Source organism: Siphateles boraxobius, unplaced genomic scaffold, assembly GCF_051911475.1.
Source record: "Siphateles boraxobius isolate OS27281-9 unplaced genomic scaffold, OSU_SipBor_1 87, whole genome shotgun sequence".
Lineage (NCBI taxonomy): Eukaryota > Metazoa > Chordata > Actinopteri > Cypriniformes > Leuciscidae > Siphateles > Siphateles boraxobius.
Genome location: NW_027509216.1, coordinates 1,637,530 through 1,662,114, shown reverse-complemented (window position 1 = coordinate 1,662,114; position 24,585 = coordinate 1,637,530). Strand labels below are relative to the sequence as shown.

The 24,585-nt window shown below is 40.4% G+C and overlaps 10 non-coding genes across 10 annotated transcripts; 7 read left to right on the top strand and 3 right to left on the bottom strand.

The window, feature by feature from the left end:
• Nucleotides 1-13,971: 13,971 nt before the first annotated feature.
• trnar-acg (transfer RNA arginine (anticodon ACG)) lies at nucleotides 13,972-14,044 on the top strand. The gene has a single exon. It is a non-coding gene; the product is annotated as a tRNA-Arg (tRNA).
• A 401-nt stretch (nucleotides 14,045-14,445) lies between these two features.
• On the top strand, nucleotides 14,446-14,517 carry trnae-uuc (transfer RNA glutamic acid (anticodon UUC)). The gene has a single exon. It is a non-coding gene; the product is annotated as a tRNA-Glu (tRNA).
• A 119-nt stretch (nucleotides 14,518-14,636) lies between these two features.
• Nucleotides 14,637-14,723, top strand: trnay-gua (transfer RNA tyrosine (anticodon GUA)). Its single transcript is given in 2 exon segments — nucleotides 14,637-14,673; nucleotides 14,688-14,723. It is a non-coding gene; the product is annotated as a tRNA-Tyr (tRNA).
• Nucleotides 14,724-14,838: 115 nt separating this feature from the next.
• Nucleotides 14,839-14,910, bottom strand: trnae-cuc (transfer RNA glutamic acid (anticodon CUC)). Its single transcript has one exon. It is a non-coding gene; the product is annotated as a tRNA-Glu (tRNA).
• Nucleotides 14,911-17,738: 2,828 nt separating this feature from the next.
• On the top strand, nucleotides 17,739-17,811 carry trnar-acg (transfer RNA arginine (anticodon ACG)). The gene has a single exon. It is a non-coding gene; the product is annotated as a tRNA-Arg (tRNA).
• Nucleotides 17,812-18,212: 401 nt separating this feature from the next.
• trnae-uuc (transfer RNA glutamic acid (anticodon UUC)) lies at nucleotides 18,213-18,284 on the top strand. Its single transcript has one exon. It is a non-coding gene; the product is annotated as a tRNA-Glu (tRNA).
• Nucleotides 18,285-18,749: 465 nt separating this feature from the next.
• On the bottom strand, nucleotides 18,750-18,821 carry trnae-cuc (transfer RNA glutamic acid (anticodon CUC)). The gene has a single exon. It is a non-coding gene; the product is annotated as a tRNA-Glu (tRNA).
• Nucleotides 18,822-19,610: 789 nt separating this feature from the next.
• On the top strand, nucleotides 19,611-19,682 carry trnae-uuc (transfer RNA glutamic acid (anticodon UUC)). Its single transcript has one exon. It is a non-coding gene; the product is annotated as a tRNA-Glu (tRNA).
• Nucleotides 19,683-20,147: 465 nt separating this feature from the next.
• On the bottom strand, nucleotides 20,148-20,219 carry trnae-cuc (transfer RNA glutamic acid (anticodon CUC)). Its single transcript has one exon. It is a non-coding gene; the product is annotated as a tRNA-Glu (tRNA).
• A 3,053-nt stretch (nucleotides 20,220-23,272) lies between these two features.
• trnar-acg (transfer RNA arginine (anticodon ACG)) lies at nucleotides 23,273-23,345 on the top strand. Its single transcript has one exon. It is a non-coding gene; the product is annotated as a tRNA-Arg (tRNA).
• The last annotated feature ends 1,240 nt before the right edge of the window (nucleotides 23,346-24,585 follow it).

The following is a 24,585-nucleotide window of genomic DNA, read 5'->3' as shown; positions in this document are numbered from 1 at the left end:
CACATCTGGTCTATCCATAAAGAGGCTGCTTCAAAATGTTAGGTTTCTGACCCATGCTCCTCTGTCAGGTTAATTTTTATAAAACAAACAATATCTTTTTCCTTCAATGACTTAATATCAACAACATATCCCACATACTACAATATTGATCTCCAGAACCTTTGGACATAGCTGTCTTTACATGTCTTACACAGCTATTATTCATCTTGGCTAATTTTGTTTCATCATCAAATTAACTGATACAATACAAGTACATATTTAATCATAAATACCAGGATATATGTGTCAGGGTTACATCATCCAGATCACCATCTCCGCCCACTCGTTCCCTTTCACCCAACCAGACTTTTCCCCGTTCATTATCCCCTGAGTACTAATCACCGTCACCTGTGTCCCATCAACCATATGGACTATAAAACACTCACCTTCACTGCAGTCACTTGTCTGGTCTCGTCATTCCATGGCTCACAGACTTCCCGATCACTTACCTTCTACTTACCGTCGCTTCACTCATCTTGGATCAACCCATCCGTACCAGCCATCGCCACGCCACCTGCAAGAGAGGGAAAGAAAGAGAGAGACTTAAAACCACAGCTAAGCTTCATTGAACTTTCTATGTTACTTCTTCTCACCTGTTATCTCCGACCGCAATCCTTCTGCAAAATAAACACTGATAACTTACCATCTTGTCTGATTCCTCTGTGATCCGTGACAATATGCACTAGTTTTTATAATTTCCAATTCATTTTATAATGAACTAAGAAGAATAGTTAATCCATTCTTTTCACTACTCCCCTTTATAGACCCAAAAGGTTCAAAACACTGGTTGAAAACACAAAGGTTGTCAAACTGCAAATAAACAACATAAAAAAAAATAAGACCCATAATAATCCACTTTAAGTCTCTCCATGAATTCATCCTTCAGTTTACAATCACCATCTTAATTATATAACATCTTATACTTTTTTTTTTACTCTTTTCAAAAATAGAAATAAAATAAAACAAATTCAAATCATCATTTCAATCATTATTTTACCCCTAAAATATAGAATTGTTCCCCATTCTGCTAAATGCATTCCTTATCTTTATATCACGTTAATCCCTGTTAATCATACTCAATGCCTTTATTATTATTATTTTTTTTATCTGAAACATCATTTTTCATACCATTTCAACTTGATTTGACTTAACAGGTGTTAATAAATAGTTCCATAAATTCTATCAGAAATTTTATTTTCATAACATACATTTATCTACTATATTTCTTCTCCTATTTCCATATTTCCCTACATGCCAGTTCCTTCTGCATCACTTTCCTCTTCCATTGAGTCTCTCACCACTGTCAGCCTAGTGACACTTAAAGTTCCCTCGTTAACTACTTCTCACAGTATTGCTCTATCAAATGGTTAGTCTGACGATCCAAAAAATATAATCAGTATTGTCTCAGTCCCACTTATCTTTACAGTTTTACAGAAACCAAAATATTATGTTACTCAGATCCCAGCCCACAGCCATATAGCTGCTTTCTCTTTTTACCTTTATTAAATTGTAGTTTTCTTAGACATCTAATGTCATACATACATTTAATGGATTGAGAAACAAAACCTTTTCTTTTTAGAAGTTATATTCACTCCTCCTTTGTTCGCCCTCCGGCCTTTCAATAGAAATGAGGGAGCTCACTCTGGATAATTTGGATAGTGACTTAGCCAATGTGTCACTTTGTCTCTCTGCCGTCAAGTCTATATATACATATATATATATATATATTTTTCCTACGTTTATCCTTATGATCCCACCTAGTTGTCTATTTAAATTTAGACCCTCAGTTGAATTTAGACAAGAGTTTTACCCCAGTATGTATGGCAATCTTCTTTACAATTCCAATTTATATAAAATACTAATCCAGAGAGTAATTCAGTTCAATATCATAAATGACAAAAGCATTCATAATTACCAATAGCAGACAGAGCTGGAGAACCACTCCAATTAAAGCTCGTCCCATGTTCTGCATTGTCTTTTCATCAGATTGACTTAGAATTATCAACTTTTTTAAAGTTGGTCATTTCACTTAACCCATCTGTAATGATAAAACACTAATTCCAGAGGTTAATGACACAATATCCTCAAAATCAGGAAATAATAGTACCCCAAACTAATGCATACAAGACATAAAGTGCTGTCACCATCACACGCACTCATACTAGACACACATATGTTAACTGTTCATTTTCAATGTTCATTTTTCTTTATATTATTGCTAAAAGATTTAAATTTTAAATACGATTTTAAACTTCCCATTTTCCTGTAGCTTCTACCTAATTTTACATGGTCTCTTAACCAGTTTCAAAGCATGCCTGTTCATTATTCATTAGAATTTAACGAGGTCAGCTGGGTTGTTTTGTTTCATTATCATTATTTTGCTTCAGCTTGCTCTAGCAGGCCGATGACAGAAAGACAGACACAGTTACCATCCCTTCCTCCGCTCAAGCAGTCTCTCTCACTATAAATAAATTTCTAAGACTGTAACTTATATAAAATGTAATATTAAATTTGTTACAATAATCTTTGACCATTCACCTTTGTTATCCAGACTTTTCTTAAATCAAAAGCTGTCTTCATCTCTAGCCACCACCATGTCTAACGACCTTCAAGAGTTAAAACTATGTTATAGACATATTAGTTCAAAATCAACACTATGATTTTCCTTGCCCGTAAGGCAACCGACATCAAAAAGTTTTATTACTGTCTCCACAACAACTAATGGGAATCACTTCATGGAATCAGCTGGCCACTCCCGCTAATCATTTATCTTTAATTTTATTCTCTTCAGGGTGTCGTCCCCTGGCATAGTTGCAGACACTTGTCACAATTAAAAACAAGCCATACAATCAATGCGGTTTCTGGTGAGTGGTATAGAGGAACTCACATTTCTGGGTCAGACTGCCGTAAAGTTAATTTTAACCTCACAGCGCATCTCACCTCTCAATGCTCTGCTGACCCCGGTGGCCTCAAGTAATCAGCGCTCAACTGTCATACCTTTCTCACAAATAACAACTCCATCCGGAGTTTTCCAGTGTTCGTGACCCCCTGCGTTGGGCTGTCCCCTGGCCAGGAAGATCATCCCGTCATTGAGTAGCCACTCGTACACACCTACTCACTGGTGACCAGTCATTCCCAATAGAATCAGTTTTCTTCAACAGAACTCAGCTGTTTTCTGGAGCTTAGGAAAGGCACGTTCAAGAGTCACCAGAGCCATTCCGATTGCCTAATAGTGTTCACAGGGAGACAGGTTAATAACAACAGTATTTAATCACTTAAATCCATTAACTATCTTAAAAGCAGCAACCTAGCTACTCAGTGGATTTACATCACAACCGTACATTCAGTGTACATTTCCGTCGGCCCCGCCCCCGTTTCATGGTGGGGACTAAGATCAGACAAAGAAGTTACTGGTCCTAAAATAACCTAATCAAAGATGTCACTACAAATAGCTTATCACTTATGACACCGACTCAGGTAACAGCTTTTAGCTGACATTGAATGAGAGAGAGACATTGAATGAGAGAGGGACTGGTACACTGCACTCTCATGAACGTCTAACTTTATCTACCATCTTTTAACTCTATCCCAGCTTAAGGCATCTTTGCCAGATATTACATACGGTTTCAAATAAACATATTATTAATATTTGTCTTTTGCCCACACCTCAGGAAATTTAGGCATTACAAATTTCCACTCAGATTGAGTCTGTTGCACTGGCAGTTTCAGCCAGAGCACACATCAGATTCAGATAAGCAAACTGTTTCATTACAGCCAATAACAACCTTATCTTTTGAAAGCAAAACATCAGCTTCTAGTTCTTTCATGGTCAACTTTTCAAGCTGTTTGTTTAATCAGCATTTAGCAACTGTTAATCCAGTACTGCTTCTGCTTATTTGTTCTTACATAAAAATAATTATTCTAGTTCTCAATAACGTTTCACATTTCTCAATCTCAATTTTAATTGTCAAGTTCTCAACCATAGTTTAATATTTGACTTTAGTTTTCTCTTGGAGTTTATCAATCTCCAATTAGGATTCACACTATAAGTTTGACGAGGCAAGCACTCTCTGCTTGTGATACTTTTGCAGTTATTGTAAATCATATGTGAGATTAGTCTCTATATCATCTAAAACCTTTTTAAAATGTTTAATTACAACATAATCATCCTTTTAGTTACTTTGATAAATTTTGCAACTCACATCTGTTGGAGTCATTAATTTTACATCAACCTGTATTCATCAATTGACTTATAAAAATTACTATTATAGAAATTACTATTATAGATATTTTCTTCAAAAGGATTCACTTTAAGACTTCAATCTTTTGACCTTTTTATCTCTTATTTCTCAGACGAAAAATGTCACTGTCGTCATTTAAACACTGATCTACTTTCAAACCAATATTATTACCAAAAATGTGTTGTCATTTTATCACATTTTAAACACTTTCTCGGTGGGCATTTACAGTTACGTATTAAATGGTCCTGATGACCACCATTAAAACACTCTCGGCTCCAACTTACTGCACACCCTTGAATCAGTGTGTGTCCCATTCAGGAATGCAAACAGAGCCACTGATTAAGCAGTTCTCTGTATTCTTTTACAGTCCACCAGTGGCTGATTTAATCATAATATTCCAATCATAATCTTCATCATTATTATTGGCAGAACATTAATTTTCATAAGCTGCAAAATATTCTAAGTTGTTTTCACAAAGTGTCTGTTTAACTTTAGTCACACTTGTCCAAGGAAATGATCTTCGACCCATAATTTAATATACTTGCTTTTTGTAATCATCGTAAGCAATACAAGGCTAAACATTTTAATTTTTCAGTTTCTTTGTTTGTTTGTAGCCAGTCAAGTTGTTGTTTAAATTTCCAAACAGAAGCAAAACTTATCAAGACAACCATTTACTTAATAATTTCTGCAAATTTCTCTGAAGTGAGGGCTTCAGAGCACAGCTGCTTACAGCGTTCGCTCTTTTGTCTCACTATTAGTTTCAGGACTGTTCAGGTTACTGATCAAGTTACTCAGTTTGTCTGCCATATCTTAATAACAGTTCAAACTCACCTGAAGTCATTGCAGAAATGGAGGCGGCGATCTTTGAACAACACAGCTTGGCTTCTCCGTGATGAAACTGCAGAGTATACTCCAAAATCACAGTTATATATACTGGTCCATGCCAATTTGGGTCACAACTTTTTTTTTCTTTTTTTTTCTCTCGGGATCGTTCCTGATGCATCCCTGGCAAACAACCCTATTTTTGTTAGTATCCCTAACTGCCTGATTCACTAAATTCGGGGATCCCCTATCTGAGATGGAAGAGATTGAGCAGGTTTACGGTGCCACTGGACCTCACGTCCAGGGACGTACTCTGCTGGGGTGGTGCCACACCATTATTGCCAGCTGGGCCCCCACAGAGCACGCTTCGCTTGCGCTGTCTGCTGCCGTTACCCTTAACGACGCTTTCAGCGACTTCTTATCCTCTCAGCAGTAGGCCTACAACTTACTCCTTCACTCGCCTCATCGGAGTGAAGGCTACTTACTCCTTCACTCGCCTCATCGGAGTGAAGGCTCTCCCGCTCTCCTTCAAAATCTCTTCCAGTCAGACAGCCCTAACAATTAATAAAAGCTTACTACCTTGTGTGTTGATTTGCCAGAGATGTCACCACGGAATGATTGCCCGCCGCATCCTCCACCAAACTGTAAGGGGTGTACAGTTAAAGACCCAGAACCAGATATGAAGAATGAAGACCCAGAGTCAGAATTATAAAAAATTTAAGAAAATATTTACTGAAGATAGTTTGCAGTTTCATCAGCAGAAGTCAGCTTCAATACTCGCACAGGAGTTCGTAGGCCGCCCCGCTTACAGTTACAAAGATCACAGCAGTTATACGATTTCCAAGGTCTAAGCTACGTCATTGCTTACAGGATGAATGATTCTCATTGGCTATGAAATAGATAAACACAGTAATTTTCCACACATATACAGATAGACTGAAGCATATCTCCATCGATTATGCAGCTGAAGTAAGGCACGTCATGACCTTCCAGGTCGCAGATTTGGGTTGCTGGGCGCCAGTATGTCCAGAACAACAACTCAGTCAATCTCCAATAATGCCAGTGGTTCCTTAACCTGTAACCAAGAAGACTAACACACACACCGACACACAGCTTTTCCAAGGTTGAATTTGGCCAGGCTCTCACTATAAATAGGAGAGTCCTCTCAAAACATAAAGATAATGCGTTCTTTCTCTGAAGGATAGCTAAACTTTAGTCTAACTGGAAAGAAAGGCTTTAACGAAGAAATGGCCCCTTAAACTATTGGCTTCAATGACCCCTATATGTTTTAACACATTGAAGACCTTTCTCAAACACAAAACAAGTCCCTATTTCATTTCTGGAAGCTGTGTTAAATAAGCAAGCACTGCATTCAGATATCAAATACAGACATTAAAGAATACATGAAAAGAACATTTCAGTAATCACAATGGTAACTTATATAAATAAAGCAAAATCTCCAGAGAAGTCATTCAACTCATTTGATATTTAGAAGGAAAAATATTGATTAATACCTTAATTATAATCAATCATTACATATACATTGAAGCAGCAGTGGATTCCAATCCACCCCCTTCACAGTAAAACATGATCCACTAAGTCAAACGCTTTTGTCAAATCAAAAAATAAGGCCGCACAATATTGTCTATAATCGAGAGCAGTAATTAAATCATTAGTGACTAATGTAGTAGCTGTTATCGTACTATGGCCCGCTCTAAATCCTGACTGAAATGCGTTGTAAATATCATGGCTAAGTAGATATTCTTTCATTTGATCATTTATAATAGATTCAACAACTTTTGCTTAAACCCGTAATTTAGAAACCGGACGATAATTATTCAAATCGGAAGGATCGCCTCCTTTTAATAAAGGCATAACCATAGCCGATTTCCAAGATGGCGGTGTAGCTAGGCCACATAAGGAAAGAATATTTTATATTGCTGTGAAGTATTTGTATAATTCTTACCAGACAGCTGTTCTTTTATAATTATTCTTCCTCGTTTGATTGCCCGGCCATGTGGTTGTGTTCCTGTTCTCTCACGCGAGAGTTTGTTCGCGGAGCTTCAGGGAATCCCTGTGACGTCAGTCTGATCAGCTGGAGTTATGACTTTCACTTCCGTTTAAAAGAGACGGAAAGTCGGCGTTCGAGAGCAACGCTACTATTGCTCGTTTGGGACTAGCGATCGATCGCACCACACCTTTTGTTTTTGCTCGTCATTGACTGTGATTGTTGGACTCTCTTTGCGGAAATACACCAGTGGATTATTTCACCTTGGAGATCGCTTCACAGGACAGCGCTGTTCCTCTTCCTGTGCACGGACTTTGAAAGGCTTACCGGTGAGGCCGATTCAACGCACACACTTACACTGAACTGGAACATACACACACACTCACCGGACTTATTGCCTATTCTGTATATATTTATTTTTGGTGCTTCTATTGAATACACTTTAAGGTATTATTCCATCTTGTTTGTTGTGTTTATGTTGTGAACAAATAGAACATTTCTATTCAAAGAAAATCATATAGAGGGTATAAACCGTAGTTTTTTTTGTGTATCCTGCCTTAATTAAGCTGAGTGTTACATATTGGTGGCCCGTACGGGGACCCTTTATTATTGTTCTTTGTGTGTTTTTTTTTAAGATGGATGTAAGGAATACTGATACAGGGACAGAAGTTGTTAATACTGCTGATGACCTAGTTACTTTTGAAGATGGCCAGAATGATATGGAACTAACAAATGTTCAAGAGATTCCCAGGTCTTTTGTGACTAGACGTAATCCTACTGCTGAAATAACTTCAATGCTTAGTTCATTGTACATTTCTGATGCTGAACAATCCGATGATGATGATGATGATGAGAGTTGTACACAAAATGTTGAGAGGGTACAATCATTGCAATCAGAACTGACTCAATGTAAAGTTGATTTATTGGCCCTTGATAACAAAGTACATACTTTAGAACAAGATTTCAAACAGTCAATGGACAGTACATTGAATCGGGAAACCAGTTTCAGACAGGCTGTAGATACTAGCTTGGCAAGGTTGGAGGATTATTTTGCAGATGCACTGGAAAAATTAGAAAAGGCTGTGACAAATTGTTTTCTGAGGAGAGATGCGAAATGGGAAAGTCAAATGAGAAAAATGAGGCTCACTAGCACCCCCACACTCACCAGATTACAGGCCTATTCTCCAGATTCCTCCCGATTTTCCACTGTCCCTCAACCACTTACCCCAACTCTAGTATCTAGAGAGAAAATTACCACTCATAAACCCCTCAATGATACTTATGACGTTCAACATCCGATGTATGATAGACACTCTAATGTGCTTACCTCCTCAGTAGTGGCAGGTTCATCCTCATTCTGTGCCCGACCTCCTATCCGCATCGAATTCCCCTCTTTTGGTGACTCCTGTGATACGGCGGAGGTGCTCAACTTTATCGAACAATGTGAGAACTTCCTGGAGATCCGGCCCCTTCCCAGTACTGAACTCCTAGGAACCTTGAGCACGGTGCTGAAGGGACCTGCTCTGAGCTGGTGGAAAGCGGAGAAGGTCAAGGTAATGGATTGGAAATCCTTCAAAAAGGCATTTATGGCTGCTTTTCTTTCAGATGATTACCTCTCAGAAGTGGAGGAAAAGCTGAGGACAATGGTTCAGCAGCCACAACAGCGCCTGAGGGACTTTGCATATGACTACCGGGCCCTATGTCTGAAATGGAAGCCAGAGATATCTGAGGAGGACTTAGTAAATCGAATACTTAACAACATCAACCCCAGGGTTGCGGGATGTATGAGGGGAACCGTCAACTCGGTTGAGCAGCTGGTGAAGGTTGGATCTATGGTGGAAAAGGATCACATGGGAGCCAAAGACTACTGGCAAAAAGTCAGTACTCAGAGCAGCAAAGAAAAGACCAACAAAAAATCTGCTGAACGTACATTTCCAAAAAACCTGGCTGGAGTAACACTAGCACAACCCCATCCCATGTCCTCTCTCCTGATGGTGCCTGTAAGGGTGAATGGCAAAGAAGTGAAGGCTGTATTAGACACAGGTAGCACTTACACTTTAATGCAAGAAAGCCTGTGGAAACAGTTGAAAGGTGAGATTCCCTCAGTTGTTACCTCCAGTCCACAGAGGTTCATAATGGCGGACGGCACGATTCACCAGTCCAGAGATCTGCAAAGGATTAAGATTCAATGGCATGACCAAGATTGCAGTTTGGATACTTATATCCTAAAAGACACTCACCTCGCATTTCCTCTTATTGCTGGTCTGGATTTCCTGAGGGACACTGGAGCGGTCCTAGAAGTGGGAAGAGGCCGATATGGGTTAAGATCTGAAAAAGGAAACAACTATTACCCTTTCTTGCCATCGCAGATTCCAACAGGTCCTGTGATCCCGGCTGGTCAAGATCTTCCTCATAGGGCTGCAAAGCTGAATTTATACTATGCCCTACCATCCACTGGTAGACTTCCAGAACTCTTGTCCATTTTCCCCGAGAGCACTACGTGGGACTCTGACAATCAGGAGGAGTTGTTGAAATTGAGCTCCGCCTGGCCACGCACCACCTCCAACAACCTGGGTAAAACCTCAATAGTACGACACAAAATCACATTATCTGATGACATACCCCTAAAATCCCGGGCATACAGAGTTTCTCCTCTTAAGAAGCAGATTATAGAGGAACAAGTAGATCAGATGTTGCGAGACAATATCATTGAACCTTCTTTCTCGCCGTGGTCTTCACCTGTGGTGCTTGTCCCCAAACCTGATGGCTCTCACAGGTTCTGCGTGGATTATAGGAGGCTGAACAGCAAGACAGTGGCTGACGCTTATCCAATGCCGTTAATTCACGACATCCTTGAATCCTTGGAAGGAGCCTCTTGGTTTAGTTCCTTGGACCTGAAGTCTGGATACTGGCAGGTGGAGATGGAGGACCAGAGTAAGGAAAAAACTGCTTTTATCTCCACCAAGGGGCTATTTCAATTCAAGTCAATGCCTTTTGGGCTCAGAAATGCCGCTGCTACCTTCCAGCGTCTGATGGAGAGAGTTTTGTCTGATTTGAGGGGGAAGATTTGTTTTGTTTATATTGACGACATCATCATCTATTCAAAGTCACTAGATCAACACGTTCAACATCTCAACATGGTTCTACATAGACTTACCCAAGCCAACCTGACGTTGAACATGAAGAAAAGCCACTTCTTCAAGCGACAGCTCAAATTCCTCGGCCATATAGTCTCTGAGAGGGGAGTGGAGATTGACCGAGAGAAGACCAGCGCTGTTGCAGAGTTCCCAATCCCGCATGATCTCAAAGCCTTGCAAAGATTTCTAGGATTGGCGGGGTGGTATCATAAATTTATAGCACACTTCGCGGACATTTCTGCACCATTGAACAACTTGAAAAAGAAAGGAGTCAAGTGGGAGTGGACCACAGAATGTCAAGCAAGTATGGATGCACTGAAGCTAGCTTTACAAAACTCACCGGTGTTAATACAACCCGACACCTCCAAAGACTTCCAAGTTCACACGGATGCTAGTGAGGTAGGACTGGGCGCCATCCTCACTCAACAGTCAGAGGAGGGAGAAAAGGTGGTGGCATATGCATCACGGACCTTAACTGGAGCAGAGAAGAATTACAGCACTTCAGAAAAGGAATGTCTAGCAGTGGTTTGGGCTGTTGAAAAGTGGAGACATTACTTGGAGGGAAGAGCCTTCAACGTCTTCACTGACCATGCGGCCCTAGCCTGGGCATTCAACTGCCCTAAAACCTCCTCACGCCTAACTCGCTGGACACTCCGCCTGCAACAGTTCAACTTCCAGGTCCATCACAGAAAAGGGTGCCTCAACATGGGACCTGACGCTTTATCCCGGGTCCAGGGTACGCCTGATGCTGATGTTGCCCCTTGTCTATCCATATCACACCATGCGTCTACATTACCGCACTCTCTGGAGGAGATTACTAAAGCTCAACAATTGGACAATACCATCACTGACCTGCAATCTAACATTCCCCCTCGATCAGTCAAGGATCAAGCCATCACCTTTGAAAACCTCCAAGGGGTGTGGTACCGCAAAGTTCCTATGAAGGATAAAGGAGAGAAGTATCAGTTGGTAGTACCACTATCATTAACCGCTGACTTCATGCACTACTACCATGATAATCCGCTTGGAGGTCATCTCGGACAGTTAAAGTCTCTGCTGAAAATCTTAGACGTGGCATGGTGGCCGTCCGTTAGGAAGGACGTGTGCCAATACGTCAAAAGCTGTGAGATCTGTCAGAAATACAAACCTAGCAATACAAAACCTTCTGGATTGATGCAGAGTACACAGATCACTGAACCTGGACACACGTTGGGGGTGGATCTAATGGGACCCTTCCCCGCCAGTAAACGACAGAACACATACCTCCTTGTCATTGTTGATTATTTCACGAAGTGGGTGGAAATGTTCCCTCTGAGAGACAGCAAGACCCAGAAAGTAGTGAAAATTCTACGAGAGGAGATCTTTACACGATGGGGGGTACCCAAATACCTGGTGTCCGATAGGGGTCCCCAATTTACGTCCAGTCTTCTGAGCGATCTGTGCAAAACATGGGGTTGTGTTCAGAAACTCACAACGAGTTATCACCCACAGTCAAACCTAACAGAAAGAATCAACCGGACAGTAAAAACTATGATTGCTGCATACGTGGGTCAACATCATCAGACCTGGGACCAGTGGCTACCAGAATTCCCCTATGCCATTAACACTGCCCAGCAAGAAACCACCGGAAAAACACCAACTGTGCTCATGCTGGGTAGACAAATTCTAGGACCACTGGAACGTCTTATCCACCGACCGCCTTCACCTGATCAAGCTGCATATTCCCTGGTAGAACGACAAAACATCATGATGGAAGAAGTGAGGAATAGAATGAGGATGAGCCAAGCCAAACAAGCTAGGTATTATAATTACCGTAGAAAAAATGCGCAGTTTCATACGGGTGACCTGGTTTGGATTAAAACCCATCCTCTCTCTAATTCAGCAAACAAATTCTCTGCCAAGCTAGCGCCCAAGTGGGAGGGTCCAGCTGAAATTAAAAGTAAAACAGGGCCAATAAATTACACTGTGTGCTGGGGCAACCCACCTAGAGTCGATATATTGAATGTGGTAAACCTGAAGCGCTATTATGGACGCTCTCCTCCGATGCCGCTGGCTGGGGGGGGGGGGGGGAATATGTAGCTAGGCCACATAAGGAAAGAATATTTTATATTGCTGTGAAGTATTTGTATAATTCTTACCAGACAGCTGTTCTTTTATAATTATTCTTCCTCGTTTGATTGCCCGGCCATGTGGTTGTGTTCCTGTTCTCTCACGCGAGAGTTTGTTCGCGGAGCTTCAGGGAATCCCCGTGACGTCAGTCTGATCAGCTGGAGTTATGACTTTCACTTCCGTTTAAAAGAGCCGGAAAGTCGGCGTTCGAGAGCAACGCTACTATTGCTCGTTTGGGACTAGCGATCGATCGCACCACACCTTTTGTTTTTGCTCGTCATTGACTGTGATTGTTGGACTCTCTTTGCGGAAATACACCAGTGGATTATTTCACCTTGGAGATCGCTTCACAGGACAGCGCTGTTCCTCTTCCTGTGCACGGACTTTGAAAGGCTTACCGGTGAGGCCGATTCAACGCACACACTTACACTGAACTGGAACATACACACACACTCACCGGACTTATTGCCTATTCTGTATATATTTATTTTTGGTGCTTCTATTGAATACACTTTAAGGTATTATTCCATCTTGTTTGTTGTGTTTATGTTGTGAACAAATAGAACATTTCTATTCAAAAAAAATCATATAGAGGGTATAAACCGTAGTTTTTTTTTGTGTATCCTGCCTTAATTAAGCTGAGTGTTACAGCGGAATTACATTAGTGGATAGACTCAAATAAAAATCGATGCAATAGGTTCGGCAATAATATCTGCTGACAATTTTTAAAAAAATTGGTTCAATTTGGTCAGACCCACCTGATTTCTTACAGTCTAAATTTCGGAGTAGTTTATGAACTTGGGACGGCAATACAGGGGCAAAAGAAAATAAATCTGATGCACTATTAGTCAACTCATCAGTTCTCTGTTCATCAAGGACCAAGGAATTGTCTGTTATCAAACCAGCTGAAATAAAATTACTATTAAACGTATTAACAATATCAGCCTTGTCTGTAATCAATCTTTGATTCAATTTTAAAACTTTTGGAAGATTAGTGGATGTATTTGATCCTATAAAAGATTTCGTTAATTTCCAAAATTTAGAAGGACAATTCATGTTATCATTAATCAGGTTTAAATAATACTGACTCTTCGAACTTTATATTAATTTTGTACACTTATTTCGTAATAATCTATATTGAGACCAGTCCTCCTCACCATTTGTTTTCTTTGCTTTAGACCAAGCCACGTTTCTTTGCTTAATAAGATTAGAGACGGATTGATTGAACCAAATATTATTTCTACCTCTCACCCGAAATCTACGTAAAGGAGCATGTTTATCACAAATTTCTAGAAAGATAGATTTGAAATAATCCCAACCATCAACCACATCAGGTATAATTGAAACCAACTGTAAATCACTATTATATACATCATGCAAAAAAGCCTGTACATTAAAATTTTTAAATTGACGTTTAAGATTTGAATTGAGAATTGAGATCCCCAACATGTGAGGCCTCCATCTTGAAGGTTTTTGTAGCAGGCCCCTCATCTGACCCCTTCCTGATGTTGGGTCCAGGTCTGTTAATAGCATGAGAAAAAGTAGATGTCATCACAGGCCTCTGCCCAGTCGAACACCAACACGTGCCGTGTAAGCTCACGGACACCTGATCAGTGGGCCAGTGGCGCAATGGATAACGCGTCTGACTACGGATCAGAAGATTCTAGGTTCGACTCCTGGCTGGCTCGCTCAGCCTCTTATTCTATGCTGTCAGCCCTTAGCCGTTTTCTTATCCCATAGTTTTTGTTATTATTATTATTGGATTGGTTGAGAAATATTAAAAATTGACAGTCCAACAATAGGCTGCTTTGTCAGTAGGATAACGGTTACCATACAATACTATGCGTCTTTTAAAATGCATTGCATGAGTACTGTCACAAGGACCTTGCTTTACGACCAGTTTGTAGTGTCTATTATACCATCGCAAGAATGGGAGGAAACTGAACCCCTCGTGAGGCAAATGAGAGCTCCCTCTGTTGAGCCTGATGAAATTGAATTCAGTAAACAATCCCTTCGGATCATTCCCATGTTCTTAAAGGGGTCGGTCACACACTAAAATTAAAAGGGTCTGCTCCAGGCAGAAGGAAGATCCCATATGGTCTAGCGGTCAGGATTCCTGGTTTTCACCCAGGCGGCCCGGGTTCGACTCCCGGTATGGGAAGATCGGGTTGTCTTTGCATCACTTAATCGAAACAACCAGCATGTATGTCTGTAGCAGTTTTAGCCAGTGGCGGAGATTCAGCCACCTGATATGTTGAGGTTCTGTCCCCAATCAGTGTGCCTTCGATAGCTCAGCTGGAAGAGCGGAGGACTGTAGGTGGCAAGTTGGCAATCCTTAGGTCGCTGGTTCAACTCCGGCTCGAAGGAGTTCTTTTTCACACATAAACTTTTCCTTGGCCCTGCTTCTCGACGTGGGCGTCAGCGCTTGAGTTAGTAGTTCGCCATTTTACAATCACGGCCGCCGGTGGTGGGCAAAAACTCATTCCCTGACCGGGAATCGAACCCTGGCCGCGGCGGTGAGAGCGCCGAATCCTAACCACTAGACCACCAGGGAAAGTCTGCTGACAACTTGCCCTCAAGCCTGGCTGTGGCCTTTACCAGATTTTGCAGCAAGACCACTAATACTTGTATTTTACTCCAGGAGAGGAGACGTCACCGACCCTGGCAAACTGACAAACTGTCACAGACTCTGTAGGAATATCCTAACAACACCACAACTTGCCATGAAAACAAAAACAATAAGATCTCCAACATGTGAGGCCTGCATCTCGAAGGTTTTTAAAGCAGTTTTTTGCAGACGTCTGTGGCCCTGGATCCCAGTTCTTCCACTGAGAAACTGTCACAGGCTCTGTAGTAATATCCTAACAACACCACAACTTAACATTTATTTTCTTTTATTTCCTTTATTTTTCCAGGAAGGTCCCATTGAGATTAAAAGAAATCTCTTCCTCCAGGGAGTCCTGGCCAAGATGGCCACACTACAAATCACACACAAACACATATAAAACATTCCAGAAAGTCAGGGCACAACATTCATCATAAATCAAGTAAAACAACAGCATGATTCAATCATTGTATGCTGCAGTACATTTTTTAATACATTCAAAGGAGGAATTGTTTCAGGAGGGACAGTAGCTTGAAATTCATTCCACAGCCATGGAGCATAGTAGGAGAAAGATGATTTACCATGCTCTGAATGTACCCTAGGTACTACTAATTTAATCCCATTAGATGATCTAGTGCTATAGTTCTTTCTACATAAACATAGAAGACTAGTAATGTAATTTGGAAGTCTACCCATCAATGTCTTTACAATAAATTCTAACATATGGGATTTCCTTCTTTGATATAAAGAGGACCAACCCAAATAGTTGTGCAGCAAACAATGATGAGTACGTGAACAAGAATTTGTTATAAAACGCAGTGCAGCATGATAAACGCCATCCAGCCTTTTCAATAAATATGTAGACGCATGCATGTAAACAACATCACCATAGTCTAAAATAGGTAAAATAGTACTCTGTATTATTCTCTTTCTAGCTATAAAGGAAAAACATTTTTTTTCCCGAAAAAGAAAACCCAGTCTTGGTTTAAGCCTTTTCACCAAGTAATTAATGTGAACATCAAAGGCTAACTTCTCATCGAGCCATATTCCTAAATATTTATAAGTTGGTACTCTTTCTATATGTAAACCCTCAATAGTCAGAATAGGCATAACAGTAGACATAGAACGGCTACGTGTAAAAAGAATATACTTCGTTTTATTTACATTTAAAACTAATTTTAGTTTCAACAAAGTAAGCTGAAAAGTATAAAAAGAATCCTTAAGAATTTCAATAGCCTGAGACACAGAGGATGCAGTGGAGTAAATAATTGTATCGTCAGCATGAAAATGTAGCTTTGCGGATTGTATTCTCTGCCCCAATTCATTAATAAAAATAGAAAAAAGAAATGGTGCCAATAAAGAACCTTGCGGGACACCCTTCCTGACTATTACCATGGATGAGGTGTAATTATCTACAGCAACACATTGAGTTCTATCCGATAAATAATTTTTAAACCAACTCACAGCCGAATTATCGAGGCCAACACTTTTAAGCCTCCGTAACAGTAAAACATGATCCACTAAGTCAAACGCTTTTGTCAAATAAAAAAATAAGGCCGCACAATGTTGTCTATTATCGAGAGCAGTAATTAAATCATGTAGTAGCTGTTATCGTACTATGGCCCGCTCTAAATCCTGACTGAAATGCGTTGTACATATCATGACTAAGTAGATATTCTTTCATTTGATCATTTATAATAGATTCAAAAACTTTTGCTAAAACCGGTAATTTAGAAATCGGATGATAATTATTCAAATCGGAAGGATCGCCTCCTTTTAATAAAGGCATAACCATAGCTGATTTCCAAGATGGCGGAATTACATTAGTGGATAGACTCAAATTAAAAATCGATGCAATAGGTTCGGCAATAATATCTGCTGACAATTTTTAAAAAATTGGTTCAATTTGGTCAGACCCACCTGATTTCTTACAGTCTAAATTTCGGAGTAGTTTACGAACTTGGGACGGCAATACAGGGGCAAAAGAAAATAAATCTGATTCACTATTAGTCAACTCATCAGTTCTCTGTTCATCAAGGACCAAGGAATTGTCTGTTATCAAACCAGCTGAAATAAAATTACTATTAAACGTATTAACAATATCAGCCTTGTCTCTAATCAATCTTTGATTCAATTTTAAAACTTTTGGAAGATTAGTGGATGTATTTGATCCTATAAAAGATTTCGTTAATTTCCAAAATTTAGAAGGACAATTCATGTTATCATTAATCAGGTTTAAATAATACTGACTCTTCGAACTTTATATTAATTTTGTACACTTATTTCGTAATAATCTATATTGAGACCAGTCCTCCTCACCATTTGTTTTCTTTGCTTTAGACCAAGCCACGTTTCTTTGCTTAATAAGATTAAAGACGGATTGATTGAACCAAATATTATTTCTACCTCTCACCCGAAATCTACGTAAAGGAGCATGTTTATCACAAATTTCTAGAAAGATAGATTTGAAATAATCCCAAGCATCAACCACATCAGGTATAATTGAAACCAACTGTAAATCACTATTATATACATCATGCAAAAAAGCCTGTACATTAAAATTTTTAAATTGACGTTTAAGATTTGAATTGAGAATTGAGATCCCCAACATGTGAGGCCTCCATCTTGAAGGTTTTTGTAGCAGGCCCCTCATCTGACCCCTTCCTGATGTTGGGTCCAGGTCTGTTAATAGCATGAGAAAAAGTAGATGTCATCACAGGCCTCTGCCCAGTCGCACACCAACACGTGCCGTGTAAGCTCACGGACACCTGATCAGTGGGCCAGTGGCGCAATAGATAACGCGTCTGACTACGGATCAGAAGATTCTAGGTTCGACTCCTGGCTGGCTCGCTCAGCCTCTTATACTATGCTGTCAGCCCTTAGCCGTTTTCTTATCCCATAGTTTTTGTTATTATTATTATTGGATTGGTTGAGAAATATTAAAAATTGACAGTCCAACAATAGGCTGCTTTGTCAGTAGGATAACGGTTACCATACAATACTATGCGTCTTTTAAAATGCATTGCATGAGTACTGTCACAAGGACCTTGCTTTACGACCAGTTTGTAGTGTCTATTATACCATCGCAAGAATGGGAGGAAACTGAACCCTTCGTGAGGCAAATGAGAGCTCCCTCTGTTGAGCCTGATGAAATTGAATTCAGTAAACAATCCCTACGGATCATTCCCATGTTCATAAAGGGGTCGGTCACACACTAAAATTAAAAGGGTCTGCTCCAGGCAGAAGGAAGATCCCATATGGTCTAGCGGTCAGGATTCCTGGTTTTCACCCAGGCGGCCCGGGTTCGACTCCCGGTATGGGAAGATCGGGTTGTCTTTGCATCACTTAATCGAAACAACCAGCATGTATGTCTGTAGCAGTTTTAGCCAGTGGCGGAGATTCACCAACCTGATATGTTGAGGTTCTGTCCCCAATCAGTGTGCCTTCGATAGCTGAGCTGGAAGAGCGGAAGACTGTAGGTGGCAAGTTGGCAATCCTTAGGTCGCTGGTTCTACTCCGGCTCGAAGGAGTTCTTTTTCAAACATAAACATTTCCTTGGCCCTGCTTCTCGACGAGGGCGTCAGCGCTTGAGTTCGTAGTTCGCCATTTTACAATTACGACCGCCGGTGGTGGTCAAAAAATTAGGTCGCTGGTTCAACTCCGGCTCGAAGGAGTTCTTTTTCACACATAAACATTTCCTTGGCCCTGCTTCTCGACGAGGGTGTCAGCGCTTGAGTTCGTAGTTCGCCATTTTACAATCACGACAGCCGGTGGTGGGCAAAAGCTTATTCCCTGACCGGGAATCGAACCCGGGCCGCGGCGGTGAGAGCGCCGAATCCTAACCACTAGACCACCAGGGAAGGTCTGCTGATGACTTGCCCTCAAGCCTGACTGTCGCCTCTACCAGATTTTGCAACAAGACCACTAATACTTGTATTTTCCTCCAGGAGAGGAGACGTCACTGACCCTGGCAAACTGACAAACTGTCACAGACTCTGTAGGAATATCCTAACCACACCACAACTTGCCATGAAAACAAAGCAACCGAGATCCCCAACATGTGAGGCCTCCATCTCGAAGGATTTTAACGCAGTTATTTGCAGACGTCTCTTACCCTGGATCCCGGTTCTTCTGCTGAGAAACTGTCACAGACTCTGTAGGAATATCCTATTAACACCACAACTTGCCATAAAAACAAAAAATTTGAGATCCCCAACATGTGAGACCTCCATCTCTAAGGTTTTTTCTAGCAGTTTTTTGCAGACGTCTCTGGCCTTGGATCCCAGTTCCCAGTTTTTCCGCTGAGAAACTGTCACAGGCTCTGGAGGAATATCCTAAAAACACCACAACTTGCCATGAAAACAAAAACAATAAGTAGGATAACGGTTACCATACAATACTATGCGTCTTTTAAAATGCATTGCATGAGTACTGTCACAAGGACCTTGCTTTACGACCAGTTTGTAGTGTCTGTTATACCATCGCAAGAATGGGAGGAAACTGAACCCCTCGTGAGGCAAATGATAGCTCCCTCTGTTGAGCCTGATGAAATTGAATTCAGTAAACAATCCCTTCGGATCATTCCCATGTTCTTAAAGGGGACGGTCACACACTAAAAGTAAAAGGGTCTGCTCCAGGCAGATGGAAGATCCCATATGGTCTAGCGGTCAGGATTCCTGGTTTTCACCCAGGCGGCCCGGGTTCGACTCCCGGGATGGGAAGATCGGTTTGTCTTTGCATCACTTACTCGAAACAACCAGCATGTATGTCTGTAGCAGTTTTAGCCAGTGGGGGAGATTCAGCAACCTGATATGTTGAGGTTCTGTCCACAATCAGTGTGCCTTCAATAGCTGAGCTGGAAGAGCGGAGGACTGTAGGTGGCTAGTTGGCAATCCTTAGTTCGCTGGTTCTACTCCGGCTGGAAGGAGTTCTTTTTCAAACATAAACATTTCCTTGGCCCTGCTTCTCGACGAGGGCGTCAGCGCTTGAGTTCGTAGTTCGCCATTTTACAATCACGACCGCCGGTGGTGGGCAAAAAATTAGGTCGCTGGTTCAACTCCGGCTCGAAGGAGTTCTTTTTCACACATAAACATTTCCTTGGCCCTGCTTCTCGACGAGGGCGTCAGCGCTTGAGTTCGTAGTTCGCCATTTTACAATCACGACCGCCGGTGGTGGGCAAAAGCTCATTCCCTGACCGGGAATCGAACCCGGGCCGCGGCGGTGAGAGCACCGAATCCTAACCACTAGACCACTAGGGAAGATCTGCTGATGACTTGCACTCAAGCCTGGCTGTGGCCTCTACCAGATTTTGCAGCAAGACCACTAATACTTGTATTTTACTCCAGGAGAGGAGACGTCACTGACCCTGGCAAACTGACAAACTGTCACAGACTCTGTAGGAATATCCTAACAACACCACAACTTGCCATGAAAACAAAAACAATTAGATCTCCAACATGTGAGGCCTCCATCTCGAAGGATTTTAACGCAGTTATTTGCAGACGTCTCTTACCCTGGATCCCGGTTCTTCCGCTGAGAAACTGTCACAGACTCTGTAGGAATATCCTAATAACACCACAACTTGCCATAAAAGCAAAAAATTTGAGATCCCCAACATGTGAGACCTCCATCTCTAAGGTTTTTTCTAGCAGTTTTTTGCAGACGTCTCTGGCCCTGGATCCCAGTTCCCAGTTTGTCCGCTGAGAAACTGTCACAGGCTCTGGAGGAATATCCTTACAACACCACAACTTGCCATGAAAACAAAAACAATAAGATCCCCAACATGTGAGGCCTGCATCTCAAAGGTTTTTAAAGCAGTTTTTTGCAGACGTCTGTGGGCCTGGATCCCAGTTCTTCCACTGAGAAACTGTCACAGGCTCTGTAGTAATATCCTAACAACACCACAACTTAACATTTATTTTATTTTATTTCCTTTATTTTTCCAGGAAGGTCCCATTGAGATTAAAATAAATCTCTTCCTCCAGGGAGTCCTGGCCAAGATGGCCACACTACAAATCACACACAAACACACAACACATATAAAACATTCCAGAAAGTCAGGGCACAACATTCATCATAAATCAAGTAAAACAACAGCATGATTCAATCATTGTATACTGCAGTAAACTTTTAAATACATTCAAAGGAGGAATTGTTTCAGGAGGGACAGTAGCTTGAAATTCATTCCACAGCCATGGAGCATAGTAGGAGAAAGATGATTTACCATGCTCTGAATGTACCCTAGGTACTACTAATTTAATCCCATTAGATGATCTAGTGCTATAGTTATTTCTACGTAAACATAGAAGACTAGTAATGTAATTTGGAAGTCTACCCATCAATGTCTTTACAATAAATTCTAACATATGGGATTTCCTTCTTTGATATAAAGAGGACCAACCCAAATAGTTGTGCAGCAAACAATGATGAGTACGTGAACAAGAATTTGTTATAAAACGCAGTGCAGCATGATAAACGCCATCCAGCCTTTTCAATAAATATGTAGACGCATGCATGTAAACAACATCACCATAGTCTAAAATAGGTAAAATAGTACTCTGTATTATTCTCTTTCTAGCTATAAAGGAAAAACATTTTTTTTCCCCGAAAAAGAAAACCCAGTCTTGGTTTAAGCCTTTTCACCAAGTAATTAATGTGAACATCAAAGGCTAACTTCTCATCGAGCCATATTCCTAAATATTTATAAGTTGGTACTCTTTCTATATGTAAACCCTCAATAGTCAGAATAGGCATAACAGTAGACATAGAACGGCTACGTGTAAAAAGAATATACTTAGTTTTATTTACATTTAAAACTAATTTTAGTTTCAACAAACTAAGCTGAAAAGTATAAAAAGAATCCTTAAGAATTTCAATAGCCTGAGACACAGAGGATGCAGTGGAGTAAATAATTGTATCGTCAGCATAAAAATGTAGCTTTGCGGATTGTATTCCCTGCCCCAATTCATTAATAAAAATAGAAAAAAGAAGTGCTGCCAATAAAGAACCTTGCGGGACACCCTTCCTGACTATTACCATGGATGAGGTGTAATTATCTACAGCAACACATTGAGTTCTATCCGATAAATAATTTTTAAACCAACTCACAGCCGAACAGTAAAACATGATCCACTAAGTCAAACGCTTTTGTCAAATAAAAAAATAAGGCCGCACAATGTTGTCTTTTATCGAGAGCAGTAATTAAATCATGTAGTAGCTGTTATCGTACTATGGCCCGCTCTAAATCCTGACTGAAATGCGTTGTAAATATCATGACTAAGTAGATATTCTTTCATTTGATCATTTATAATAGATTCAAAAACTTTTGCTAAAACCGGTAATTTAGAAATCGGACGATAATTATTAGAATCGGAAGGATCGCCTCCTTTTAATAAAGGCATAACCATAGCCGATTTCCAAGATGGCGGAATTACATTAGTGGATAGACTCAAATTAAAAATCGATGCAATAGGTTCGGCAATAATATCTGCTGACTTGGGACGGCAATACAGGGGCAAAAGAAAATAAATCTGATTCACTATTAGTCAACTCATCAGTTCTCTGTTCATCAAGGACCAAGGAATTGTCTGTTATCAAACCAGCTGAAATAAAATGACTATTAAACGTATTAACAATATCAGCCTTGTCTGTAATCAATCTTTGATTCAATTTTAAAACTTTTGGAAGATTAGTGGATGTATTTGATCCTATAAAAGATTTTGTTAATTTCCAAAATTTAGAAGGACAATTCATGTTATCATTAATCAGGTTTAAATAATACTGACTCTTCGAACTTTATATTAATTTTGTACACTTATTTCGTAATAATCTATATTGAGACCAGTCCTCCTCACCATTTGTTTTCTTTGCTTTAGACCAAGCCACGTTTCTTTGCTTAATAAGATTAGAGACGGATTGATTGAACCAAATATTATTTATACCTCTCACCCGAAATCTACGTAAAGGAGCATGTTTATCACAAATTTCTAGAAAGATAGATTTGAAATAATCCCAAGCATCAACCACATCAGGTATAATTGAAACCAACTGTAAATCACTATTATATACATCATGCAAAAAAGCCTGTACATTAAAATTTTTAAATTGACGTTTAAGATTTGAATTGAGAATTGAGATCCCCAACATGTGAGGCCTCCATCTTGAAGGTTTTTGTAGCAGGCCCCTCATCTGACCCCTTCCTGATGTTGGCTCCAGGTCTGTTAATAGCATGAGAAAAAGTAGATGTCATCACAGGCCTCTGCCCAGTCGAAAACTAACAGGTGCCGTGTAAGCTCACGGACACCTGATCAGTGGGCCAGTGGTGCAATGGATAACGCGTCTGACTACGGATCAGAAGATTCTAGGTTCGACTCCTGGCTGGCTCGCTCTGCCTCTTTTACTATGCTGTCAGCCCTTAGCCGTTTTATTAACCCATAGTTTTTGTTATTATTATTATTGGATTGGTTGAGAAATATTAAAAAGTGACAGTTCAACAATAGGCTGCTTTGTCAGTAGGATAACGGTTACCATACAATACCATGCGTCTTTTAAAATGTATTGCATGAGTACTGTCACAAGGACATTGCTTTACGACCAGTTTGTAGTGTCTATTATACCATCGCAAGAATGGGAGGAAACTGAGCCCCTCATGAGGCAAATGAGAGCTCCCTCTGTTGAGCCTGATGAAATTGAATTCAGTAAACAATCCCTTCGGATCAGTCCCATGTTTTTAAAGGGGTCGGTCACACACTAAAATTAAAAGGGTCTGCTCCAGGCAGAAGGAAGATCCTGAGACACAGAGGATGCAGTGGAGTAAATAATTGTATCGTCAGCATAAAAATGTAGCTTTGCCGATTGTATTCCCTGCCCCAATTCATTAATAAAAATAGAAAAAAGAAGTGGTGCCAATAAAGAACCTTGCGGGACACCCTGCCTGACTATTACCATGGATGAGGTGTAATTATCTACATCAACACATTGAGTTCTATCCGATGAATAATTTTTAAACCAACTCACAGCCGAATTATCGAGGCCAACACTTTTAAGCCTCCGTAACCGTGAAACATGATCCACTAAGTCAAATGCTTTTGTAAAATCAAAAAATAAGGCCGCACAATGTTGTCTATTATCGAGAGCAGTAATTAAATCATTAGTGACTAATGTAGTAGCTGTTATCGTACTATGGCCCGCTCTAAATCCTGACTGAAATGCGTTGTAAATATCATGACTAAGTAGATATTCTTTCATTTGATCATTTATAATAGATTCAAAAACTTTTGCTAAAACCGGTAATTTAGAAATCGGACGATAATTATTCAAATCGGAAGGATCGCCTCCTTTTAATAAAGGCATAACCATAGCCGATTTCCAAGATGGCGGAATTACATTAGTGGATAGACTCAAATTAAAAATCGATGCAATAGGTTCGGCAATAATATCTGCTGACAATTTTTTAAAAAATTGGTTCAATTTGGTCAGACCCACCTGATTTCTTAGTCTAAATTTCGGAGTAGTTTATGAACTTGGGAGGGCAATACAGGGGCAAAAGAAAATAAATCTGATGCACTATTAGTCAACTCATCAGTTCTCTGTTCATCAAGGACCAACGAATTGTCTGTTATCAAA